This window comes from Bubalus kerabau, chromosome 9 (assembly GCF_029407905.1).
Source record: "Bubalus kerabau isolate K-KA32 ecotype Philippines breed swamp buffalo chromosome 9, PCC_UOA_SB_1v2, whole genome shotgun sequence".
In the NCBI taxonomy this organism is placed as follows: domain Eukaryota; kingdom Metazoa; phylum Chordata; class Mammalia; order Artiodactyla; family Bovidae; genus Bubalus; species Bubalus kerabau.
The window spans coordinates 94,668,393-94,695,764 of NC_073632.1; the positions used below are offsets into that span (position 1 = coordinate 94,668,393).

Genomic DNA, 27,372 nt, shown 5'->3' on the forward strand with positions numbered 1-27,372 from the left:
GCCTGTAATGCAGGAGACCCAGGTTTGATTCCTGGGTCAGGAAGATCCCCTGGAGAAGGAAATGGCAACCCACTCCAGTATTCTTGTCTGGAGAATCCCATGGACAGAGGAGCCTGGCAGGCTACAGTCCATGGGTTCACAAGAGTCAGACACGACTTAGTGACTAAACCACTACCACCACACCCCTATAGATTCCACCTGCCAATGCAGGTTAGACCCAAGAGACACGGGCTCGATTCCTGGGTTGGGAAGATCCCCTGAAGGAGGAAATGGCAACCCACTTCGGAATTCTTTCCTGGAGAATCACATGGACAGAGGAGCCTGGCAGGCTGTCGTCCATAGTGTCACACAGAGTCGGCCAGGACTGAAGCGACTTAGCACACACAGGCACAAGCACAGTCCCATGAATATACCTCTCTTTTTCCCAATTTGTTCACATTTTCTCTGTCTGAAATACTCTTGCTCCATTTCCACTTGCCTATACACAATCTTCTGGAAACTGTCCCTGATGTTTCCCCTACTGCCAGCCTATGCAAGGTAGTCTCTCCTTTCTCTAAACTTCTGTGGTGTTTATTACTGTCTACTTTGTTCTGACGTTATTGGTATTTATACAGTGTACTATTCTTGTCTACTACCAGTGCTGTACAATAGAGCTTTCTGTGATGATGGTTAATGAGCACTTGAGATGTGGCTAATGCAACTAAGGGCCTGAATTTTTCCTTTTAATTAATTTAAATATAAATAGCTACCGGTAGCTAGTGGCTACACAGTACTAGACTAAAAGGCTCTTGAGTGTACTACAGGGATTGTATCTTGTTTTATCTCTGTAATCATTAGAGAGAGCATCTGAAAGGCACAGTATGTTTTGTTCCCTCTTGTTTTCTCCACAGAGCCTTGTGGATAATAGACACTGCATATTTATTGGATCACTAATTATGGATATCACATTTACTATATAAATAAGGGTTCCTAACTATTTTTGTTCCAAATTTAAGTAATTTAAATAAGGGAGAAGAAGGAAAAGTTGAATGACCAAAACTCCCATCTGTTACTGAGAAAGATGGCTGGTACCATTGTGAAAGGATATCTCTCTTTCTCTTTCATTGTGCAAGAGTATCTCTATTTCTCTATCTTACAATATTCCTTCTTTTGCTTAAGTAAGGAACTCTGCAGTTTAAAGCTCAAATGTTTTATTTTGCAGTAATTCCATATAGTGAAAAATTACAAGGATAGTACAGAAATTCCCATATTCACCAAGTTTTTAAAAAATATTTAAACATATTTTAAAATTTAAAAATAACCATGTAGAGGCCAAGGGCTGTGGGAAGGGAGTAAGGGAATTAGTGTTTAGTGGGTGGAGTTTCAATATTGCAAGATGAAAAAGTTCTAGATATTCACAATAACTGAATATATTTAACACTACTAAACTGTACACTTAAAAGTGGTTAAGATGGTAAATTTAAGGTTATGATTTTTACTACCAAAAAAAAAACAAAAACCCCCGACTCCCACTTTCCAGCATGACAACAGTTAAACCATCCTTGAAAAATAAGCTATAATGTTGTCATGAACTCCAAAAAAGAAAGTGTCTTCTCTTTTGTCCTGTGAATGATCCTTCTTGGAATCCATCTGTTCCTGTATTTTGGAAATCTCACTTTTTATTAGTCCTTTGTTATGGCTTATTTTCTTTGTTTTAGAAGATAACCACTTTTCCATCATATTTGAACTGCAAGAGAAATAAAACTGATTCTTTAGTGGAAAAAAAAATTACCTAGATTCATCGGTTTTTATCGATCTTTCTGTATATGTGAATGGGATATGTGAGAAATGTGTACATATGCATAAGGGTTACAATTTCTTTCTTCTGATCCATTAGGGGAAAAATTGCATACATAAGTTTCCTTTATCCCTTACTATTTCAGTGTGTTTTCTTATGAACAAGGATAGTCTCATACATAATATATTCAGGAAACTTAAATGGAAAACTTAAAAGGAAACTTAAACCATACTTTAATCTATAGTTCATATTCCACCCACACTGATATCCCAATAATGTCCTTTATAGCACTTTCCTCCCCCAATAAAGGATCCAGTTCAAGGTCACGAATTGCACTTAGTTGTCAGGTCTTTAGTTTCCTTTAATCTGCAGTTTTGTTTTGCTTTCAGAACACTGACAGTGTTTTAAGAATACAGGCCAGTTATTTTGTAGAATTTTTCTCTATCTGGGTTTGATGCTTCTCATCATTAGATCCAGGTTAAAGCTTTTCGGCATTTGCTTCAAGGATGTATTGTTATACATACCTTCTCTGCCACCCACTGGTTCTTAGACTTGAGCTATTCATACTTATTTGTATTCCTAAGATTATAAAACATTATAGTTCTATTAAAATGTGTATATTTATTTCATTAAATAAATTTCTAACAATAGTTTGGATAAAATACGTAATTCTACCATATCAAAAGCAATCGTTGGCTCTATATTTTATAGTGGTTTTGCTTAAACTTATTACATAATGGATTCAATTGCTCTAAACTCATTTCATCAATTAATTTAACATTTAGTATGGAAATAGTTCCTCGGAGAGAACGAATGTAAAGTATTAAGGTTCAGTGATCTTTTTTATTATACAACATTGAACACATTAAAACTATAGTCTTCCCATTTTTTTAAATCCTAATTTACTCCTCTTAATGATATCGACAATAGAAAAATATTCTGATATATTACGTAACAATGAGTACTTTCGGCTTTTGATGTGAGGAAAGTTTTGAACTGGTGTCCTATCCCAGTATTTCAAGGATTTTTAAATGATACTGGCGAAAGTACCTTAACCACAAAGAATGTGTGTGTGTGTGTGTGTGTGTTTGTACACACGCTTAAAGACTCTGGCTGTAACCGTAGAGAAGCCTGTACTTCTTAAAGGGTGTGTGTGTGCGTATGTGTATGTGTATGTGTATGTGTAAAGAAGCCTGTACTTCTTAAAGGGGTGTGTGTGTGGTGTACACGCGCTTAAAGGCTCTGGCTGTAACCACAGCGCTCATTCTGGAGGATTTTTCTGGGGAGTAAGAATCGTTTCAACAAACTGGCAGGGAGATGGACATTTTGGACAGGGACCAAAAAAAAAAAAATGCTGTAGTGTTTTGGACACCATTAAAACGCCGAATGTTTAAATAAATATCTTACATTGTGAGAAATGTGTGAGTGTTGAACACGTTTTATTTCAGGGGGAAATTAAACAAATATTTCTTTAAGAAGATAGAAACAAGTTTTTCCTTCTCCTCCCCCCCTCACCCCCCAAGTAAAAGTGTCTTTGGCTCAACTTCTAGGACTTCTAGGAACGTGCAATTAAAATAAAATCGAAACAACAAAACCCTCGCAGCATTTAGACTGGTTTTTCTTTCCAGCGCTCAAGAAAACTCAAGAGCCCAACATTCTTTTCCAGACTCGAAGCTGCGAGCTCCGAGCCTTTTAGGACGTTCCCCGCACGTCCTCGGGACGACGCCGGTCTCCCGCTCGGGTCACCCCCCTCAGCCTGAGGCCTCCTAGCCGCCGGCCTCCGAGGGGGTGTGTCTCCGCCCCGCAGCCGCCGCACACCCTCCTCCGCCGCAGGCCCACCTGCCGCCCTCGGCGGCTCGGCCGGGAGCAAGCGCGGGGCGGCCGCGGCGTCCGGTCCGCCCCCGGCCGGGACCTCGGGGCCCCCTTCCCGCGCAGCGAGGCCGGCTGCCCTGCAGGTCCCGCCGCCCGCTTCCGGACGGGCCGAGCCGCGGGGAGCGGAGGTCTTTTCTCCTTTCAACCCAAACTGCGACCGGCCCCCGTTGGGGGCGGGAGGGGAGTAGAAACCTGCTCCTTCCCTCCAGACATACACACACCCCTCCAACTAACGGCGGCCGGGATAAAACTTCAGAAGTAGGATCCCGGGCCCTCCCGGAGCCGTTTGCCTAGGCGCCCGTTCCCGCACAGCCCCGGCGGCCGCCCGCGCCTATCCGGACGGCCAAGCAACCTCCTCGCTCCAGCCTTCGCAGGGCGGGCGTGGAGGCTGCGAGTGTCGGGGGAGGGGTACAGGGCGGAGAAAGAGCATCCCCTCGCCGCTGCCGCCGCCGCCGCCGGCCGCTCCCCCGCCACCCGACTGGGGGAAGGCCTCGTCACAGCCGCCGCCTCAGCAGCGGCTGCAGATCTCGCGGTGTTTGCCGGCGGCCGCGCCGCCATATTGTGTGACAGTATTTTGATTTGCACTGGGCTGGCGGAGCCGCGGCGAGAGCAAGCGAGAGCTGGGGGGGTGGGGGGAGGGCAGGCGAGCGCGCGGGGGGTGGGGGCCGAGGGAGGTAGGGAGGCCGAGCGAGCTGGAGCGGAGAAACGGGGAGCGGCGACGCCACCCAGCCATCGTTTTTGATCTGCAGCGGCCGCCGGCGGGGCGACCCAGCCCGACCCCCCTCCCCTCCCCCTCAGCCACGAGCGGCGGCGGCGGCGGCGGCGGCGGCCGGAGGGAGTTGGCGGCGGCGGCGGCCGATCGGAGGGGCTGAGCGGGGAGGGAGGGAGGGCTGAGGTGTCCCCCCTGCCGGGTGGAATCGGAGGCGGCGGCGGCGCTGGCGGCGGCTGTGGTGGAGGCGGCGGCGGCGGCGACGGTGGAGACGGCTGCCCTAGTGGGAGAGGCGGCGGCGGCGGCGGCCGAGGAGGAGGAGGGGGAAGCGGCGGCGGCGAAGGGTAAGCGGACAGCGCTGCCGGGCCTCGGCGGGACCCCCCAGTCCCGGCTCTCCCCTCATTTCTCCGCACCAGCCCCCCCCTTCATCTGGAAGGGACTCTGCCGACTCGCGAGGCCCTTGCGGGGCGTCCGCTTCTTCCTCTCACTCTTCCTCTCCTCCGCCTCCTTCCTTCCCCAGTGGCGAGGTAGAGAGGGAGGCCCCCCCAAGTCCTCCTGAGCGGCCAGGGGTGGGGAGCATCGGGCCGGGCCTGGGCTCGGGGGAGTAAGTGTGTAGGGGGAGGGGGAGATTCATTGGAGTCGGGCGCCGGGAGAGCCCCGGGTGGGGGAGGGTGCCAGGGGGGTGGGGAGGGCCCCTGCCTGCACGGGTGCCCCCCGGTCCGCCCCTTTGGCATGTGTGAGATGGGGGGTGGGGGGAGGAGAACGCTTTTGGGGGAGAGTCGTGGCCCGAATCAAGATGACTTCGGGGCGAAGGGAAAGACCAAGGGAATCTGGTGGTGCTAGTGGAGGGGAGATCGTCGTTTCCCTTTCCAATATTGGTTTTCTGCAGCTTTTTTTCAAGTGGGGAGCCAGCCCCTCTGGGAACTTGCGGCCCCTAGATTTCAGTGGATAGATAATTCTAGCTTTCTGTCCGATCAGTCTCAAACCCTAAGACTGTGGTTGTGGCAGGAAGGCTGGAAGGGTCTGGGTATCGCCGAACAGGTGACAGGTGTATCTTTCTGTGGCTGATGCTGTGGGATGGCCCGAGCAGGGTAGTGTACCACAGTGTCAGAGACCGTGTGCGTTCGTATTTATGTGTTTGGCCATGTTTCATTCCATATATAGTATATTTGAGATGTTAGGTTTCCATTCTTCAAGTCAGCTTAATTGTTGTGGAGAAATTCTTCAAATGTTTCTGATAAGAGGGGTTTCCAGGAGGGTGGAGGGAATTTGCAGCTTCCCGGGGTTTCTCAGGAGTCCGTGAATTTCGAGTCGCCAGTAAGAGGCTGTTTTGAGTGCTCTATTTCATTGGAAAGTTCTTGAACACTAAGGTCGTATTTGAGGCAACAGTGAGGCAGTATAATTTTGCATCCATTTTGTCTGTTTTAGGTAGGTTTGTAAAAGTGTCAGACTTTAAGGTCAGGTTGATTCACATTTTTATGAAAGGAATCACTTTGTGCTTTAGCTCACTCTAAAGAGTATGTTGCTCATTATGCAATTTCGGATTTGGCCGGGAATTTTGGTGGGCATGGAACAGAATTTTGCTTTCAGTTTTTACACTACTACTGCTTACCACACTCCTCGTACAGTGGCAGAGTATTGACACCTTTTTAAAAAGAACTGAATTCCTTGTAACAGTGAAATCGTGCTTGATTTTAATCCCAGTTTGAAACTTTAGATTTTGAAACCATTACATTTTCTAATAAAGACAGACATGCTTTTCATCTTGTTGTGCTCTTTGGCTGAGCACTTAAATTAGAAACAATGGGAGGAATTGTTAGATAAATGAGTTACAAATTTTAAAAGGGTCAAGTTTAAAAAGGATCTATAGCTTTTTTTAAAAAGTGTATGGAACGAATATATTGAATGATGGCACTATCAGCGTGTTAACAGGAAATAGAATAAAAATTCCAGTGATTCAGAACTTCTGTTGTCCCCCCCCTCCTTAAATCTTATTAGTTTCTGATAGAGGGTGCTTAATATTTAAGTCTTTAAAGGATCAACTGAAAGTTGAATGTGTTAATTGGATGAGTAAGTCATCTACTGCATATACTGTGTTACTTCATTTTTCTTTTGGGCAAGTGGAATACCTTTTTTTGAGTTCAACACTATTCTCAGGGAACACTGATGAAATGCGTGCCTTTCACTTCTCTTTAGTGAACTGTCAAACAGTGCGACCTGTGCTTTTGTAACTTGTTAAGTGTGTAAACAGCCTCTCTCATCTGATAGAAATTTTCTGAAAAATGTTTTAACTTAATCTGGTCTGATTGAAATAACACCTATATTTGGTCCTCTCTTTACTGAAAAGAAGCACTTGCCTTCAACTAATGATATTATTTAAAACTTGCATATAATTATTGCATCTAATGAAATCAGGAGGTTTTTAAACTACAAAGTAAAAATTACTCAGATCCCCAATTACATTATTACTGAGTATTGCTCATTTAGTATTAGTAACACATTACACTTGGGTAACTGTCTTAAAATGATTAGTCTTCTGTCTTGACAGAAATAAAAATTTATTATACTTCTGTACATTTCTCTGTAAGGAAAATTCTTTTCTCAAAATACTATTTAGGATAAAATCGACATATGTATCTATGAACATATGGCACTGTGCAAAATAGGTGTAATGTACACCATTTACATGAAACTTTGTGGGTTTCCGTGCCAAAAAAGTCCCATGAGGAATGTGTGAATTTTCTGAAACAGCGTTTTTAATTGTATACACTCAAGACTAAAATTTTATTTTTTTAACAATTATCAACATACGTTAAAAGGCAATGTTTTACATTGTTGTAGATGTTTTGGGGAAAAAGTTCCTGATGATCTTTATAACATATAAAATTTGTGAATTAAACTATAATTCAGGAAAGCTTCAGTTCCTTTGTATCTCTACCTGGCCAGGCTCCCATGACCCAAAGGAGAACAATAGTAGCACTTTTCCATTATGTCACTTAGGTCATCTTGATTTGATCCATCTAAGATGGGGACTCTGTAAAATAGAAGGATTATGAGATAATAACAGAGGCAAATGTGAAAATGGGGCAAAATAGTAATGAGGAAGAGGATAGGGGCTAAGATGCTAGTAGAGGATTAGATGAACAATTTTAGGCAACTAGGAAAATGGAGATGTGAATGGTGGTGGGTGCCAAGCACAGGAAAGTGATCATGCTGAACTGCTCTAAGAAGGTTTGGTCTGAATCTTTTGATGGACTCTCACAATCTGTGTGTCATATTTTTTTAAATGAGCCAATAAAAATCAAAGTGAGAGTCTAAATGAAATGCATAACTTTAATGCTGGAATGCTAGTAGTAAGTAATTTTTAATCCTCTGTATTAAGATGATAAGGATTTGGTGACTGAAATCATATGAAGTCTAAACATATGTATTCATATGTTCTTACTTCTTTGCCTCTGGCTTGTATTTCCAGAATACTTATATAGTATTTTAAGATTTCATTTTTTTATGGTGAATGACAGAGTGTTGTTTACTCCCTAAGTCATGTCCAATTCTTTTGTGACCCCCATGGACTGTAGTCTGCCAGACCCCACTGTCCATGGAATTCTCCAGGCAAGAATACTGGAGTGGGTTCCCATTTCCTTCTCCAGGGGGGTCTTCCTGACCCAGGGATTGAACCTGCATCTCCTGTATTGGCAGGCAGATTCTTTACCACTGAACCAAGGACACTGACTTAATCAGAAAGCTAAAATCCCTGAGTAAGTACTCAGGGGTATCCAGTACTGTGCTTTATGTTCCCTTTGTGATATGCTTAGTCACTCAGTCATGTCTGACTGTTTGCTACCCCATGGACTGTATAGCCCACCAGGCTCCTCTGTCCATGGGATTCTCCAAGCAAGAATAATGAAATAGGTTGCCATGCCCTCCTGCAGGTGATTTTCCCAACCCAGGGATCAAACGCAGGTCTCCTGCATTGTAGGTGGATTCTTTACCATCTGAGCCACCAGGGAAGCCCCTGTTCCCTTTAGTTAACTAACTACTAAACTTGGCTGTGATCTTGACAGAGGCAGAGATTAAGAATGGCTCTCTTTTTCTTAGTTTTTTAAGTATTCCATTCCTTAAAACACATTGTTTGGTATTAAGTAGTACTTAATACTAGCCTTCAGCATTAAAGTTGCTTATTTCATTTAGACTGATTTTTATTGACTCATTTTATAAAATATGTTTAGTTTCTAATTTCTGAATCCTCTACAGGAATGGGGTCCTGTTAAAAAGCACAGTAAAATGTGTCAGCTGAGAAGTTGATGTTTTGGAAGGAGATAGACGTCAGAATTGCCACAAATTAAAATTGTGAATATTAATTTCAGCAAAGGATTTCTATGAAAATTGATTTAAGTTTTGGCACTTTAAAAAGTGCTTTGTTTGAAATATAATTTATGTAGACCCCAATAGAGGATGCTTGCTAAATCAAACTTTGCTGAATGTGTCTTTTGTTGATTTGCCTTAACATTTTACTTTAACAAGAAATTCTATTGGATTTCTAATCTGTTTCAGCTCAAAATTTGGTATCAAGGAAGTGGTAAATTTCTTTTGGCCTTTAATATCTTAACATTAACCTTTTTAGTATTTCCTACAGAGTAAAAGAAAAGAGAAACTAATATTTGTTGAATACCTACTGGGTGTCAAGTTTTCTATTGTTTCACAAATATTTATTGAGCACTTACTATGTGCCAGGGCTTTTGGAGATATTGGAGATGACAGCAGTGGATAACATGGACAGGATTTCTGTCCTCATGTAGTTTACATTTTAGTAGTGGAAGACATAATAAATGAGGAAAATCAAGTGTGTCTGGGAAAGAAAAGTACTGTGGAGAAACGTAAGACAGAAAAGGGGGTTGGGGAACAGACATTGCCTATCTGCTCTTTTGAAAACTGCATAATGGATATTATATTTGATTTCAGAAACAAAAACTCCCATACATAAATTTTTTTTTAAGAATATATTTCATAACTTGGGAACGACATTATGTTTATACTTCGGAGTTTTAATTAATAGCAGTTTGGGGTTGGTAGTGCTTCAGAAAGCTGCTTTTTGGCTCAATAGAAAACTTGGAGTCTGCTATACTGGTTTGCATCCTGATCTTGCTGCTTAATAGCTTTGTGATTTGAGATCAACTACAGTTTCTCAGCCTCTTTGAGCTTATTTTCATCTCTGTAAAATGAGTGTATCTATAAGCTTATGATAAATTATACATTTTGTGTAAATTATCTAATTTATAGAAGGGGCTTGATAAATTGGAACTTTTTTGTCTGTTGCTTATCTGGAGTTATATTATAAAACAGACATAGTTGAAGTTGGTAACCCTTCCAAGAAGCTTTCACAGCCCTGTGGGGGACATCGTTTAATACACATTGTATCTGAACAGTTACCACTCTTCTCTGGTAGAAAGGTTAATTAAAACTCAGCTGTAATTTGTAGTCAAACTTTCTGGAGAGTTTGTACATGTTGTTGAATCAGTATGCTGTCAGGAGTAAACCTAGTCTTTATGATGAAGAAACATGGTGACAGATCTTATTAATGAGCTGGATATCAGCATTTTGAGAAGTAGATAAAAAACACCGTGAAACGTTTAGCGCAGTCTAAGTATTCAATAAATGTTCACTTTTTCTTTAATTATTATGCCTTTATTGTGTGATGGGAGTAATCCAAAGTATTCACAAAATATTAAGGAAAACTTTACAAAGAGAAAATAATGCTAATTGTGGATAAGTTTTTTGAAGAAAGAGTGGAATGGTCGATCACATTGCAGTTATTTGTTTCTCATTTTTAGCCTGGGAAATCACTCAACTGAGTTTGTCAAGGACAGACCATGTCTCATTTTCCTTTCAGACTTGACTTCACCATATTTTCAGTGCCTGGCCTGTGCTTTGGAGCTCAAGAAATGCTTTGTGTTCAGTGCTGAACGACTCTTAGTGATAGTGTTCCTTTGTTATCACAGCTCTTTTTGGTAGTAATCACCTTCTGATTTCGAAAAGTGCTTGCGCTGGACTTAAGCCTTTAAATCTCTTGTTTTAAGCACAGACTGAGGTTCACACAGAGTCTTCCGAATGCCTTTTTTTTTTTTTTTTTTTTTTTTTTTCAGTTTAGCCAAAAGTTTGAAAAAAGATCCTAGAGATTAGAAGGAAGAAAAGAAATCAGTTATTTACAACTAGATTAGTATGTGAACCTATTCATATGAAGTTATTGACATTAAAGTAAAAAAGTGAATAGCAATTTTTAAAGCAGAGTAGAAAAAATAATTCAGGCATAATTTTACACTCTTAACCAACCTTTAAAAGACAAGTTTCTCTCTTGTTTGTCTCTCTAAGGCAATTTCAATGAAACTGTAGATTTATACTGACATTATAAATTAAATGGCTCAATCAATTTCTTACATTCTTATGATGTGGAGAGTATTGGTGTTTTTACAGAAAAGGGAAAACATCCCACCCCACCCCACCCTTACCAGTAACCATTTTTCAGATGTTTAAATCTTAGCATCAGTCAACTTTTTCCTGTTCTGTGGCAAGTTATTCTCTGCCTAATGAATACAGTAATAATTTTAGCTTTCCTAAAACTGAAAACTTCCCTAAGGTCTAAGATCTTTAGTCATTTATATAAATTATTTCTTGGCTTAAAAAAAGCCAAAATTTTTTTGAAGATTTATAGAAACAAATTGTTTGATATTCAAATTTGTTTTAGAAATGATCTAGAAATACCTGCAATTGAATATTTTTATACTGTTGTGGGATTTTGCTTGTTTTGAACTGTAACAAAACCTACCACTGGAAAGGGATACTACTACAAGGTGTCAGCTTGAGTGGCTTCAGAAAGAAAGTCTTGATTTATCCACAAACAGGTACAACATAGATAAGGGCATTTTAAGAATTTGTAATATTTTAATTGCCTTATTAAAGACAATGGCATTCTTGTTTCACTTAAGAAAAAAAATAAAATACAGTCCTTGTACAAGCCTCAGAAGCCAAATAATAAAGTAGAGGTTGGAACGGTCCCACAGAGAGAAACAAGAGTAACAAAGTGTAGGATTTACTCTGTGGAAATATATGAATGCTGATTGTTTTTAATAAAATGATTTGGAAAGAATCCATCTGTTAAAGAAAATTTGTGACCCCTGCAACCAGCCCCTGCCCATACTTGCCACAATGTTAATAGTAAGTCAAAAGCAATATATCACATACTGAGGTACATTCTAGAGATTAGTGCTATTATCAGAAACTTCAGAGTTTCTGGGGGGTTGATCTGATCATTTAACTTGTCTATTTGGCTAGAGCAGAAGACAGATTCTGGGAGAATAACAGATGACAGTGGATTATTGAGGTAAAAAAGTGCAAAAAAGTAAATTTTCACTTAGTTAACTATACTTAAATAATGGGAAGCAATTTTACTCTTGGAATTTAGTTTGGTTAGGTTTTTCTTTCAGGATACTTGTTCAGTTCATTTTTCTCAACAAGTAAAATAAAAGGGAAGTAACTTCTTTATTATTTAATTTACAGTAACTCTTTAGACCAAGGATGAACTAAAACATCACCAATATTTTTTTAAATTCAATATTATTTTCTGTGTCCATATTTCACATTCAGAAAAGATTTAGTGCTAAATTTCCTGATGTTTATTACTAGATTGACTGATTTTTTTGCTTTGATTTTTTCTAAAAGTTTTTTATGTTAATTCATCAAACTGGTGGTTGTTGTAGAATATTTTGCTCTACTAATGAGTATTAATTGCTATTTGTATAAATAATATTTAACAGATTAGTAGTATACTTGTATTACACAGTTATGCTTATACTAACATTTTCCTTTCATCAGCTTTTATTGGTGGTGAGTTATCACTAGAAAATAGTTACAGAGAAGATAGTAATATAGACAAGAAAATCTACTTTTTAAAAGGAATTCAGAACAGGGTATGTGTTGCATTTTAATTCATTGAGCACATTGTGGTAAAATTGCTTGGGTTACTTTTTAAAAGACTATTGATGACCAGATAAACATGAGCATCTACTTTTTGGGACACAAGCTGATGTATGTAGGGGTCACAGTTAAGTAGTTACTAGAATTGAAGAGAAAAAGTTCTCAAGATATCTTAAGGGATCACTGTCATCAAAAGTTGAACATCAGGCACTGTGTATTTGCATTGAGAGTAATTTGGTGTTTACCTTGTGACAAGTGTGAACCCGAACTGTACTTCCCTAAGTGCTGTTTGCTGCTTTATGATGATTTTCAAAGGAAATGGAAAAATAAACGTGGAAATGAGGTTTCAAAAAAACTTTCAATTTCCACAAAGCCAATTCTTCTTTTTTACATATGAAAATTATTGACACCTGTTGGTTGAGCTTGATTTTTCTTTTTCTTGAGATTTTTCTAGCTGAGGTGAGGGTTGCCCTGAGTGAGACACCCTCCTTCTCTTCGTGAACACCGGTGTGAATTTATAGGATGACTGTTCAGAGCCCTTGCGGTAGCTTTGTGAATGAAATAAATCCATTGTATTCTTTTGAGGAAGGAAACTGGTTCACGGGAAAATGGAACTGGTGATCTTAGCCTAACCAAGCTGCGGAATCAGTACTTCAACTTCTGTAGGGTAGTACATGACCAAAAGAATAGAAACTCCATAGAGTTTGTTTCATATGCCTTCCATGATACACCTGTGCACAACAGCTGACTAACCCAAGAAGTCTTGCGTGATTCATCCTTTCACCCTGAGTCAACCTAATTCACCTATCCAGTAGTTTTGAATTAGTTTTGAGTCCTGCTTGTGTGCCAGGTACTTTGCTAGGTGGTGAGATTGGAAAGATGGGTAAGATAAGTCCTTGCCCTCAAGGGATAGGTATACAAACTAGTATAGTACTCTAGCAAATGCAGTGACCAGGTTAGATGTAAAACATGTCAGGGATCTACAGGAGGGAGTGTCCGACCCTGTGAGGGAAGGAAAGATATGAGAGGGAGTTCTTCCTAGGAAAAGTGACACAATCTGTGTGCCAGATAGGCAAGAAGAGGAGAATTTGGGAGAAGCAAAGCCATTTCAGTCAGAACAACATGTGTAAAGGATGGAGGTAGGAGAGGACACGCCTACTCAGTACAGTGTATTAGGTACCAGTGGTGGGTTAATCGGAAGTGAGGTGGAAAGTGAGAAGAGCATGAAAATACTTGTATACTCTATAAAGTAGATTTGACTTCATCCCATAAATGATGGAATGCTTAAATTAACATTCTAGAAAGATTTCTCTGGCTCTAGAGTAGAGAATATTTAGGAGCTGGGGGTGGGGTGGAAGAGGTAGCTTTATAACCATTATTTGAGAATTGATGAAGAGATGAGTTAAGGCTGTAATTAAGGAGAAGAGTGGGTGATGAATTTGAGCATACTGAGTGTGAAGTAAGGTAAGAATCTCACACGCCCTGGCTTGAGTACCTGGGTGCAAAGTGTAATGCCTGCCAATCATCAATACAAGAACATGCCAGGGGCACAGGTGAGGAAGATATTTGAGTTCTGTTTATGGTTTTATGGTCCTATAGAGAGAGAAGAAGAAGACATCACTTTATGTGTGGGGGGAGTGGTAACAGCTGGGAAGTCTTCTCTGATTAGATGACATTTGAGCAGGTATCTGAGTGAAGTAATAAAGAGAAAACTTTCTAAATAGAGAGGTGGGAGCATGCCTGCCATGTTCTAAGAGCAAGAAGACCAGTGTGGTTGGAGTTGACAGTGGGAGAAGTGTAGATGAGATCCTAGTGAGTATGTGCTTTTCATGTAGTGCCTTTAGATTGTCGTAGGGATTTTAGTATTTAGGATGAGCTTAGAAGCCACTGAAGGGTTTTAAAACATGAGCTATTTGCCTTTTCCCCTCCTCTCACTTGTTAGAATATGATTTGAGTGTGGCTATGTGTGTGTAATTCTATATTATTTTCATCTATGTAAATTCATACAATCCTCACAGTCAGGATACAGAACTAGATCTATTCCATCAGCACAAAGAAACTCCTCTGTACTACCCAGCCTTAACCACTGATCTCTTCTCCATCACTGTAATTTTGTCAGTTGGAGAGTGTTATAAAAATGGAATCATACATTGTGTGACCTTTTGAGATTGGCTTTTCTCCCTCAGCATTATACCCTTGAGATCCATTCTAGTTGTTTCTTGTATCAGTGGTTCATTCCATTTTAATTCTAAGAAGTATACTTTTGTGAGTGTGTGTTTTAGTTGCTCAGTCATGTCCGACTCTTTGAGACCCCATGGACTGTAGCCCGCCAGGCTCCTCTGTCCATGGTGTTCTTCAGGCAAGAATAATGGAGTGGGTTGTCATTCCCTTCTCCAGGGAGGAAGTTGGAAGGGTACCATTGTATGGTATACCACAATTAGTTCAGTCATTGGCTGAAGGACTTTTGTGTTTCTAGTTTGCGGCTATAAACACAAAGCTGCTGTGAACAGTTTTGCAGGTAAAATATGTTTTCATCTCTCTAGGATAAGTCCCCTGGAGTACAGTTGCTGGGTTGTATGATAAATATATATTTAACTCTATGAGAAACTGCCACTTTTCCAGAATGGCTGAACCATTTTACACTCCCACCATCAGTGTGTAAGAGATACAATTTCTCTGCATCCTTGTCAGCATTTGATACTGTCAGGATATTTTTTATTTCAGCCATTCTAATAGATATTTAGTGATAGCTCATTGTAACATTAGTTTCTAGTTCCCTAATGGTGTTGAATGTATTTGCACGTGCTTGTTTGATGTCTGTATATCCTCTGTGAAGTGTCTGTTCAGGTCTTTTGCTTATGTTCTAATGTGATTGTTTTCTTGTTGAGTTTAATGAGTTCTTTATATATTCTGGATAGAAACACTTTGTCAAATATGTGATTTGCAAATATTTTCTCTTGGTCTGTAGCTTATCTTTTCATCTTCTTAATGGAGGCTTTTGCAAAGAAAAAGAAATTATGAAGTCTAATTTATCTTTTTTATGAATTGTTCTTTTGTTATCAAGTCTAATATCTCCTTAACTTTAGGTTCCAAAGATTTTCTCCTGTTTTCTTCTAAAAATTTTCTGAAAAGCTTTACATCTTGCATATGTAGATCTGTGATCCATTTTTACATAATTTTCACTTAAAGGTATAAAGTTTAGATTGAATTTCATTTTTTGTCTGTGAAATGATCAGCTGTTGCAAGACCACTTGTTGAAAAAAAATTACCCTTCCTCCATTGAATTAATTTTGCAACTTTGTCAAAAATCAGATGGCTGTGCTGTGATGGTCTACTTCTGGATTCTCTATTCTGATCCATTGATGTTTGTGTTTATCCCTGTACTAGTATCTCATTTTCTTGATAACCATAGCTGTATGGTAAGTCCTAAAACAATTTCCCTAATTCTTCTTTTTCAGAATTGTTTTTAACTATTCCATTTCCTTTCCATGTAAAATCTAGGATCTATTAAAAAAAATGCTGGAATTTTGGTAGGAATTTCATTAAATCCTTAGATCTATTTAGGGGAAATTTATATTTTAATTTTGTTAAGTCTTTCAATCCATAAACAGAGTTTATCTCTCCTTATATTTAGATTGTCTAATTTCTTTGATCAGCATTTTATAGCTTCTAACGGACACACATTTTATATATGTTTTGCTAGATTAGTACCTAGGCACTTTTTTTTTTTTGAGCAGTCATAAATGATACTGTGTTTTAAATTTTGGTTTCTAGTTGTTTATCATAGTTTATAACAATGTGGTTGATTTCTGTGAGTAGATTCAGTATCCTGAGACTTAGCTAAACTAATAAATTCTAGTAATTTTTTTGTGTGAGTTTTCTAATATATCTGTGAATACAGACAGTTACGTTTCTTCTTTTCCAGTGAATTTTATTCCCTTTTCTGACCTTACTGCTCTGATAAATACTTTCAGTACTATGTTTAGTAGGCATGGGGAGATTAGACAAGCTAGTCTTATTCCTGATCTTAGGGGAAGGCATTAAGTCTGTCACCATTAAGTACATGTTAGCTGTAGGTTTTTTGTAGGTGCCTGTCTTTTCCTCATTTGAGTTTTTATCATGACTGGGTATTGAAATTTTTCAAGTGGTTTTTCTGTGTCAATTGATACGGTCATATGGTTTTTCTTATTTAAACTGTTAACTGATGGTAACTTCCCTTTTTAAAGATTTACTGTGGCAGCTCTTTGTGGAATAAACTCTAAGGGCAGGGCAAAGATGTCAGCAGGGAAGCCATATTGGAAATTACTGCAGTTATCTAAATGAGAGCTGATAGTGGCTTGGACCACAGTAACAAGAGGAAATGGCATGAAGAGGGCAGGTTTTGGATATGTTACAAACCCTAAATGGCAGGCAGGATATGTTGATGAATTGGATCTGAGGCATAAAAGAGCAGTCAAGGAGTACTCAGAGATTTTTGGCCCAAGCATTTGAAAGTACGGAGTCGCTGTTGACTGAGTTGTGGAAGACAGTGAAGTAACAAGTTCGGCTGGACAATCAAGAGGGTTTTTGTTTGGACTTGTTAACTTTGAAAGGCCTACTAGACATTTAACTGGACCTGTCAAGTAGGTAATTTGAAATACAAAATGGAATTCAAGCAAGAAATTCAGGCTGGAAATAGAAATTAGAATCATCAGTTGAGTTGATGTATGAGAAATTACAGTGATATTTATTAAAAATTTTACCTATAACCTTTTTCTTTTTACTATGCTGTTATTTAAGGTTTATTAGCAAAAAACATGATTATCCCAGCACATGAAAAACTTTGTGAAAATTTGGATTGTTTTGTTTATTAACACTGTTGCCTTGTCTCACATTGAATGCACCAGAAATCATGTGATTGGGAGACAATTTGGGGAGATATGTGTTTATTGTAATGTGTATTTAATCATGCTTATTTGATAACTAGATGGCTATAATAGTAGTATAGACACGTGTGCCTTATTAATTCTGAGAGCTTTGTCCTAAATCTTTGTAAGCAAAGTAAAAAGTTTATGCATATTGTAGACAAGTTTTGATACTATTATTAAGTGGCTGAGAGCCTTTCTGAGGCAACATTTCTTTTGTAGAGAAAACAGATAGCCAGAGAGACAGATCAAAAACAAAAATTAAAAACGAGCATGCAAAATAGATAGCAAAGAGAGACTTTTTTTTTTTTTTAAGACTTTTGACTTAGAGCCAGAATTAAATTGGTAAAGGGAAAGGGTGAGCCTCAGTTTACAAACTTGATAAAAAGATATCCTCTGAGTTCCATTCAGATATGTTTTCTTCCTGTTGAGGTATTCTGGAAAATGCTTTTTAAGTAGCATGATATTTTCTGTTGTAGCTAATTAATGATCTGTTCTTATTTATAATATAACTATCTCTAGCACATTATTTCCCCTGTTGCAGGGTTTGCCATATTACATTATGATATTCTGTTTATTTTTCAGTTTCTCCCACTGAATAAGGTTTTACAGCATTAGTACAATGCCTTAGTACAGTAAGCTCTCTGTAAATATTTATGAATGAATGAGTGAACACACACATTACTAAAGTTTAAAGCTGTTAGATTTACTTGCTTTTGAAAGTGTGTTTTTGAGATTCCAGAGTGTCAATTATGGTCAAGTCTTTTCTGAGTAGTGCCCTGATGCTTTCAAGCAAACATTATACCCCCGAAAAGTACACCCAAACATAGCGACATTACTAACCCAAGGTCAGTGACACACACATTTTGCCCCTTGTTATTTGTTCTTTTTTCATAGTAATAGTGGTTTTAAAGAATCCCCCTGCCAGTGCAGGAAACACAAGAGATGCAGTTTCTATCCCTGGATCATGAAGATCCCCTGGAGGAGGAAATGAAATGGCGAAGTGAAGTGAAGTCACTTAGTTATGTCCGACTCTTTGTGACCCCGTGGACTATAGCCCACCAGGCTGCTCTGTCCATGGGATTCTCCAGGCAAGAATACTGGAGTGGGTTGCCATTTCCTTCTGCAGGGGATCTTCCCAACCCAGGGATAGAAGCAGGCAGGTCTCCCACATTGCAGGCAGATGCTTTACCCTCTGAGCCACCAGGGAACCAACTCCAATATTCTTGCCTGGAGAATTCCATGGACAAATGGAGCCTGGTGTGCTGCAGTCCATGGGGTTGCAAAGAGTTGGTCACAACTGAGTGCACAGACACACACATTGCAAAATCTAAACCTGGCCTAGACTTCTTGTATGCAGAGCATACGTTGTAAATAGTAGGTTGGGCTTAGAGTTTAATTAGTATCTCATTGGAAATTTCCTATACACATTTTAAAAGAAAGTAACTTTGATCTTCCTTTTACCTAGTCCCCCCTCACTTCCAGGTTGATGGTAGAGGTATAAGCCATGTTTCTTTTCAGTAATGATTATACATACTTTAAAAAACATTTTCCTATACCTTTTCTCCTTTGAGCTTTATAAGACAAAAATACCCTGAGCTTTTTCTGTTCCAATTCATATTTAAGCCCCAGGAGAACAGTTATTTTTGAAAGCCATAGTATTTTATTTCCAAATCTCTAGTGTGTGTTTTTTGTGTGTGTATGTTTATGTACGTGTATGTATATATCTGTGCATGCATGCTCAGTTGCTAAGTCATGTCTGACTCTTTGCGACCCATGGACTGCAACATGCAGGCTCCCCTGTCCATGAGATTGCCCAGGCAAGAGTACTGGAGTGGGTAGCCATTTCCTCCTCCAAGGGATCTTCCCAACTCAGTGATCAAACTCACATCTCCTGCATTGGCAGGCTGAATCTTTACCTTTGACCCACCTGAGAAAAGAAGAAAGAAAGTGAAGTCGTTCAGTCATGTCCGATTCTGCAACCCTACGGACTGCAGACCGCCAGGTTCCTCTGTCCATGGGATTCTCCAGGCAAGAATACTGGAGTGGGTTGCCATTTCCTTCTCTAGGGAATCTTCCCGACCCAGGGATCAAACCCAGGTCTCCCACATTGCAGCCAGACTCTACCATCTGAGCCACGAGGGCCTGTCCAGCCACCTGGAAAACCATGTATGTATCTGTATATACATGTCTATATTGTGCTAGTCCCGGAAACATTAGTGAAGTTTATAGGAAAAATGGCTTTCCTCTGATATTGTTGACACCAACATAGTCAGAATATAAATTGTTTAGTGCTCTGTTTTAGGCATTGTTGTGGAAAGACAGGGGGGCTATATAAAATAATCCTTATTTTCTCTGGGAGAGACCAGTGTGTCGTCAGCTGAGGATTCTTGAGAACATTAAATGAGCAAATGCATTATAAATCATTTGACCTAGTGCTTAGTGCATAAATAAATGTTTGGTCTTACTCATTGTTACAAAATTGTAAACTATTTGTTATAAAAATAATAAACTAAAACTTTATTGTTATACCTCTTATTCATTTGACTTTCTTGGACCCGTTCCTTCTTGCATTTTATCTAACTTTTCTAACTCCTTTGTTGTAAGTTCTTGGTCTTTACGTCTCCTTTCTTCCTGTCCAGCCTCTTTTCCGTTATTCCCTAGGTCAATGTCATCACCTTCTACTGAAATTCATTGCAGTTGAATTCTGCAGAATCTCTTACCTCTCTTAGGAAGGAAAATGACATGATCCAGCAGTGTTTCAGGAACTAGAAATCTCGTTGCCACTCTGAAATATAGCTTAGAAGACCTAAGAGTGGAGTAAGCTATCAGATAAGAGATTACTGCGTTACTTCAGTTGTCCAGATAGCAGGGACCTGAACAAGGATGTTGTGGGAATAGAAGGGGGATTAATGCGAGATACACTTGTGGGAGTAATCAGTAGAGCTTTGCCACTGATTGTATATGGTGAGGAAAAGAATTGAAAGCCTTGAGATTTCTAGCTTCAGAATCAGTCCTGTACTATTAGTAATTAACATATAGATATATTAGTGTGTGGGAGGCAGAGGGTTGAGTTTTGGGCAAGATACTTTAGTAGCATGGCACTGTCAGACTATTCCTTTATTTATTCCAGTCCCACCCACTCATCCTCCCCCCTCACTCACTCACTGAATTCCATTGCTATTAGTCTGAGAACTTCCCTTTAAGAAAGGTAATTTCTGTCTGGTCATAATCAGCACTAGAGACTGAAATGCGTGGAGAGCAGTCTCTTGTTTCCCACCCGCATTCCCATTGCCCTCTTTTGGAACCTTCCAAAAAGATTGCTTAGAGTAATATTTACCACCGTTACTACTATCACCCATCCACTTCTGGGATATTCACAGATAAATTTTTTATTTTTATATAAAGTAAATGGGGCAACTTGGCTGGGCTCTCTGAAGAAAAATAAAACTTTATGAAGTGTTTGTGATTAAAACATTAATCAGTGAGTAGAGTAATACCTCATTCATCTAGTATTACTGGGCAACAAATATTCTAAATAAGACAATTGAAACTTATCCCCAAATCTGTTTCCATGTAGACTTTATGTATATAGAGCTTTTAATGCTATTTTTATATATACTATGTAGATTATATATAAATACCTCCAAATCTCTTTCTTTATAATGTTTTATATGACTTACTGCCTTCTGAGAACATTTCTCCACCCTAACTTTACCTCCAGTTCTGCTTTTTGTTCCAGAGTTTCAGAATGAAAATCAGGAGTCCCTGATTCTAGTCTACGGTCTAAAAGTAAATTCTTGTTTGAGGATCTTTTTTTTTTTTTTTTTGGTTGTTTTTTACCATTGAATCTGTGAAATCTGAATTTGTGCCTAGCATAGAGTAGATGCTTAGTATTTTTTGAATGAATCATTGTTTTATGTCTGCTTTAGCACTCTTTCCCTGATTTATTACTTGGAATTCATCACTGCCTAGTAAATGAGTTTCTGAGTTTTTAATATAATATGACTATCTAAGTTCTAATTGAGATGAATTATTAATATTAAACTTCCTTTATGAGTCTGTTTTTGCTGCTTAGTAGAATTTTCAGTCCTCTTGATGCATTTTCTGGTCCTTAAACTTTTGAAAGAAATGATCTTCTACTACTTGGTTTATTGAGAATGAGCAAGTTAGTCACTCAGTCCTGTCCGACTCTTTGGGACCCCATGGACTGTAGTCCACCAGGCTCCTTTATCCATGGGATTCTCCAGGCAAGAGTATGGGAGTGGGTTGCCATTCCCTTCTCCAGGGGATCTTCCCAACCCAGGGATTGATCCTGGGTTTCCCACATTACAGGCAGATTCTTTAACATCTGAGCCACCAGGGAAGCCCTTATGGAGAATAGTTTCTTTACTGAATACATTCTGTGGGCCTGTATTACATATAGGCAGTGCTGCTGTATACAAGTATGTCACCCGTGTCCCCAGGGATTACACTTTAGATGAAGAGACACAGAAGTGGAGCTCTAAGAGAATAATTACATTTTGGGTCATGAAGCATTGATCCACAGGTGCATTAGGAGTTCTAGGAAAAGGAGGGATCCATGTGGGCTGAAGCAGTAGAAAAAGAATGCAGAAAGGAGATGCAACATGAATTGCTTTTGAAAAGGTAGTTAAGATTTTGACAAGCATCCGGTGGAGAAATGACATTCTAAGATAGAGCAGTAGCATAGTCAGGAATGAAAACAGGGTTGAACATGTTTAGACAAAGGCTAGATTTCTCTGAGTGTGGGGATTAGTGGGAAGTTAAAGTAACTAGATTTAATAGGGTTTTACTCTAGACTCTAAAACCCTGAAGAGGATCTGAGGACAGAACTTAGAGGAGTCCCTGCATTTAGATGAAAAAATAAAGCTCTTTATATTGTTACTAACAATAACCTGTAACTGAAATTTAACCTTTCCTTCTATTATGATTTTAATCAGTAAAGCACAGTAGTATTACCAGTGCTGTGATTTTATTGGTCATAGAAAAAGCACAAATATTATGTTTACTGTTTTGGCTATCTCTGAATATAGTTTAGGAGAAGGAAATGGCAACCCACTCCAGTGTTCCCTCCCTGGAGAATCCCAGGGAGGGGGGAGCCTGGTGGGTCGCTGTCTGTGGGGTCGCACAGAGTCAGACACGACTGAAGCGACACAGCAGCAGCAGCAGCAGCAGCAGCAGCAGCAGAATATAGTTTATGCAAATTACTACTTTAAAACTAGTTGTTATTAGACCCCACTGGAGTTTACATGTTGGGTGTTAGTAAAGAAGCTGATACATAAGTATATCAAAAATATGGATTCTGAAAAACACTTGGTGATTTTCAGTATAATTGATTTTCTTTGTGATCACTGATTTTATTTTACTCATTTAAAATAAAGCTGGCCTTCTTCGTAATCCTATGTACTGTGTTTTATGTATTTCAAGTCATTCTGAGAGGCGATATGTAGCTTTTTCCCTGCCAAGTGGGAGTCCAAGGTACCAGTTCTAGTGAAACCAAACTGGAGAAGGCCTTGAAAACCACACTGAGAAGTTTTAGTTGAAGTGATAAACGGGGAGGAACCTAGTATATTTTTCATTTGTTTTTGTTGTTTTAACAAAATTGTGTGTTTACTCTGTACTGTGTATTTACTCTGTGTACAGAGTAAATAGACAATTTTTAAAATTTCATCAAGTTGGAGAAAAGAGAGCCTCTTCTTAGCTTACAGTTATAGATAAACTAAACTTTAAAAGTGCACAGAAGTTCAAATATAATACCACAGACACTGTCTTTACCCTCTTATTATGTATCAGTTCCAGTTTCTTAAGTTCTTGTGCAAAGCAGTGAAATACTTAGGGTGGTTATATAGGAACCTCTCTTAATCTGCTCTACTATAGGTAATTGGTTAAATGTGAAGGACTTAATGGCTGGGATATAAGCTGTGGGTCTGGTCATTTCGAAGTTGGACGACTGGGATAATGTGGTAGCAGTTGGGGTGGAGCAGAATTGGCAGTTGTGGTATTTGGAAAGAACCTGTAGGACTTGGTGGCAGATATGAAGGCTGAAATGCATGGAGTGGTGTTAGGGAAAGTATCAAAAGGAAAATTAAGAACAGGACCCCTGAATTGGGCTGAATATATTGTATATTATGTAACACCCCCAGCAAAGTTTGAGGCATCACCCAGTATTTAAACACTAGTATTTCTGCAGTGGAAAATGGAAATGTTTGCAGTAAGTAGGCTAAATAAAGCCTGTAAGTAGCTTCACATCAGTTCAAAGCAGATTTTTGCCACTATCAGATGAGCTTTGACATGAAACTTAATAAGAAATCTTTTCAGAACTTTTTAGATTTTGGAACTACAGAAGTAATTGTGAGCTGTGTTGACTGTAATATCCAATGAAGAGAGTCTTAGGAGTGGTGTTTTGAGGAATGTTAGTTATTGGATGGATGAAATTTGAAGCAATTGAGAAAAGTAAAAGAAAGCAAGAGAAAAGGTAATTTCAGTTTTCAGGTTAACAAGAAAATTGCTATTTCTAATGAAAACGGGAAGTTGAAGAGGGGAAGCCAGTTTGGGGAAGAGTTTAAGTTTAAACTTCAGCACAATTCAGATGGAAAAAAAATCTTGCTTTACATGAGATGCCCTTTTATTTTTCATGTATTCTGTATCATGGGTAAACAAGCTTAGTAGTTTAGAAGTGTTGCAGTGGAAAATTTCCTTTTAGAATAAGCTCTTAATTTTCAGAGCCTGTAGACTCTGATGTTGAGATATGAAACTGCTTCTAGCTTGGGAGTGGTTGGAAAGGTATTCCTATATAACTAGGATTGTGGCTCTGCTCGCTAAAAAAAGAACCTGGCCAATAGACTGGAAGGAGTGGAGTAAGGTAGGGGGTCCTCTAACAGGATGCTTGTGTGTGTGGCTGAATCATTAGTATGGCTGTTTTTATAATCATATGAATATATTCAGAAGTAGTAATTGCTGGAGAAGCAGTGGTAACTGACATGTTTTCAGTGCTCACCACATACCAGGCCCTATTTTAGGCCGTGTTCAGCAGACAGTCTAGTGGCATCTGTTCCTGCCTTGTAGACACGGTTGTGGTTATCAACCTAGGTGGGAAGCATTAGGGTAGAGAGTGGTATGATTTTGATTCCCAAGTCCCCTTTAAAAATCTGGAAGATAGATAACTAATGCATGAATTTGTGAAATTGAATGGGTTTTATCTTTATTGCCATTCTGTGACTTAAAGTCCACTAATGTATGGACTCATACATTAGTATTGTCATACTAGAAATATGGACAAGTATCTTTAGCAAAAATGAAACAGGATCCAATCATTACTCTTGAAATTTGTTTAGTTGCTTTCTGTTTACTATATATAAATATGCTGTAAAAGTGTATATTTTATGATTCATAAGTTTAAAAAGGTAAATATTGTCTTAAACTTTTATTCAAATCCTGCTAGTGACTTGTGTGAGTTGAACTTTATGTTTTTCTTCTATTAAATAAGGATGTTGGACTAAATGTCTAAGGCCCTTTCAACATTGAATTCTATGATTCTGATTGTTTAATTTTCATCAGAACAGAAAGCAGCTACTTAAAGAAGCCTCTCCCTAGATTAGTACTACAAGTGTAGATAAGATACCAGAGGAAGAAGTGAAAGAAGAAATGTCATAGTTTGTACTTAAATCCTTTTGACAAACAAGAAGCACTGAAACAAGGAACCTTGGAAACTAGAAGAATGTGCAGTGTTGACCAGAAAAGTTTTCAAGAAGAGCATGATCAGAAAGCATTCAAGTTAGTACTTAATTAATGAGTCAAGTTAATAAACTATAGAGGAAGGAGCCCTGGACCTGAAGTTAGAAAGCCACAACTACGTTTCTGGCTCTAACTCTGCTGCTATTTGGAGTTCTGATGATCAGAAAATTACTTAATTTTTCTGAACCTTGCAAAGGAGAGTAATAAGTACCTGACCTTACTTAATGGTTTTTCATAAAAATAAAATGATATGGTAAATTAGGTGGCACTAGTGGTAAAGAACCCGCCTGACAATGCAGAAGACGCAAGAGATGCAGGTTTGATCCCTGGGTCAGGAAGATCACTTGGAAGGGGGCATGGCAACCCACTCCAGTATTGCCTGGAGAATCCCTTGGACAGAGGAAGCTGGCGGGCTACAGATCACAGAGTCGGACACAACTGAAGCGACTTAGCACACACATATGCAATAAAACTTAAAATATTCTGTGAACTTTCTTTTAAAAAGCAAAATTTAACTGAGTATGTTTGAAGATGTGATTGTATTTATTTTTAAAAATATGTGAATCAAGCAGCAAAGTTATTACAAAATGATAGGTAAGGATCCTGAAGAGGTTATTGAATTTGGTGATTTGAATGAAACCATTACCAAGGGAGGAAACTTGAGGGCAGATTAAAGTAAAGTTGAGGCCAGAGCATTACTGCTCAGTAGAGAAGTTTGGAAAGGCACAGATGTTAGAGAGAGATGGCCTGGCATGGCTTGTTTATTCCTTGCATTGTTGTTGCAGACTTTTGTTTGCCTGTTTGTGTTCCTTACTGGATTAGGGATAGGCAGAAAGCAGGAACTGCAGTTCATTCTCATGCCTTGAATAGAGTAGCAATTTTAATAAATAGCTTTGTAAATAAATACTTGCTGAACAAGACTTAACTAGTAAAGAAAATTTTTGTGTACGAGTTTATGCATAATGAATGTTTAAGATGGTTAAGACTTAAACATATTCTTAGGTTGAAGTGAGAGACTGGAAAGAAAAGGTGTTGGTTTTCTCAAAGAAACAGGAAAAAAAGGGATAGGATCTGGAGCCACAAATGAAAATTCTGGTCTTAACTGGTAGAGAGACTCTTCCTTACGAAAAGCACCAGATAATTATGTATTTCAGAACATGGAGGGGGGAAAGTAAGCTTCCATATTCTTTTTACAAAACCAAGATAACATAAAATATGAGCATAAAAGAAGATTACACACCAGTCTCACATAATTTGATGCAAAAAATGCATAGTAAAATCAAATGGAATCTAGCGTTACATTAACAGAATACTACAAATGAGTGGTATTCCTGTTAGAAATAAATCAAATTAAGTCATATTAGGTGATGGGACATGTGAATATCCTGAGGGATATCAAAAGAAGGGAAATCAACATTTATTTCTACTAAGAATCCTTAGTGAAACAAAAAGAAATGAACATAGATATATAAGATTTTATATATCTCAGACCAGAAGCCAGCATTTTGTTACTAGAAATGGCGAAATACTGGAATTTCTATTTTAGTATTTAGTGAAATACTAAATTCCTTTTAAAAACTCATGAATCAAAAAAGGTCTGGCTGGCATTACTGTTACATAACATTGTCTTGAGAATGCTGGCCAGTATAATTAGACCAAAAACAAAATAAGAGGTGTAATTATTGAAAGGGAGGAGGCACATTTATTTGTAAATGACAGTTTATATCTGGAAAATCCAAAAGAATCAACTGAAACATTATGTGAGTAATGAGATTTCAATGTGATAATCTGGTTATAAAATAAAAACACCCCAATATTAATGGTTTATCTAGAAAAGTGTTTCTTTCAATGGTCTGTAAACTGAAAGCCTATCCATATGGGTTAATGAATGGGAATCCTCATTCTTAAATACTCTTTATTATGCCTTCTGGCAAAACTTAACTTATTTTATCATCTCTAAGTAAATCATCTATTTTGAGTAAGATTCTTTCCATGTTAACTTTTACAACCTCTGAAATAAAGTTGTAGTAGTGAACACATTTAAAGTAAACTTTAAGAAAAGTTGTTTTTTTTTTTCTTTTTAGAATTCCTTGTGGCTTGTGATACTTGCTGTATTACTTGGTAATGCCAGGGAAGGTGTAATCTGAGCTCTGAACCATATTTGGTAAATAATAATTTTATGTGGAACCCACTGTTCTATCAGTAAGAGGAAAATTATTGCTCAAATGTAAGGCTTTTCTATGCCCTTAAAGCATTTCCTGACTTAAAGACCAAGTTAGATCATATATTGATTCCTTTTGTTTTTTAAAAGACACTGTATCCCAGTTCTATAATGTTTTGACAAGAGATGTGTTGACAAAAGTATTTTCTGCTTTATTTGAAAG

General features: G+C 38.7%; 1 protein-coding gene across 4 annotated transcripts in view; it reads left to right on the top strand.

Moving 5' to 3' along the window:
- Positions 1-4,540: 4,540 nt before the first annotated feature.
- Positions 4,541-27,372, top strand: part of TAB2 (TGF-beta activated kinase 1 (MAP3K7) binding protein 2) — an 84,526-nt gene continuing 61,694 nt past the window's right edge. For 3 of the 4 annotated variants that reach the window (XM_055535916.1, XM_055535914.1, XM_055535917.1), the window contains exon 1: positions 4,541-4,702. The gene's annotated coding sequence lies outside the window, so the exon portion shown is untranslated. Of the gene's footprint in view, positions 4,703-14,012; positions 14,142-27,372 lie in introns of those variants that run through there. The other variant, XM_055535915.1, reaches the window with a different exon arrangement.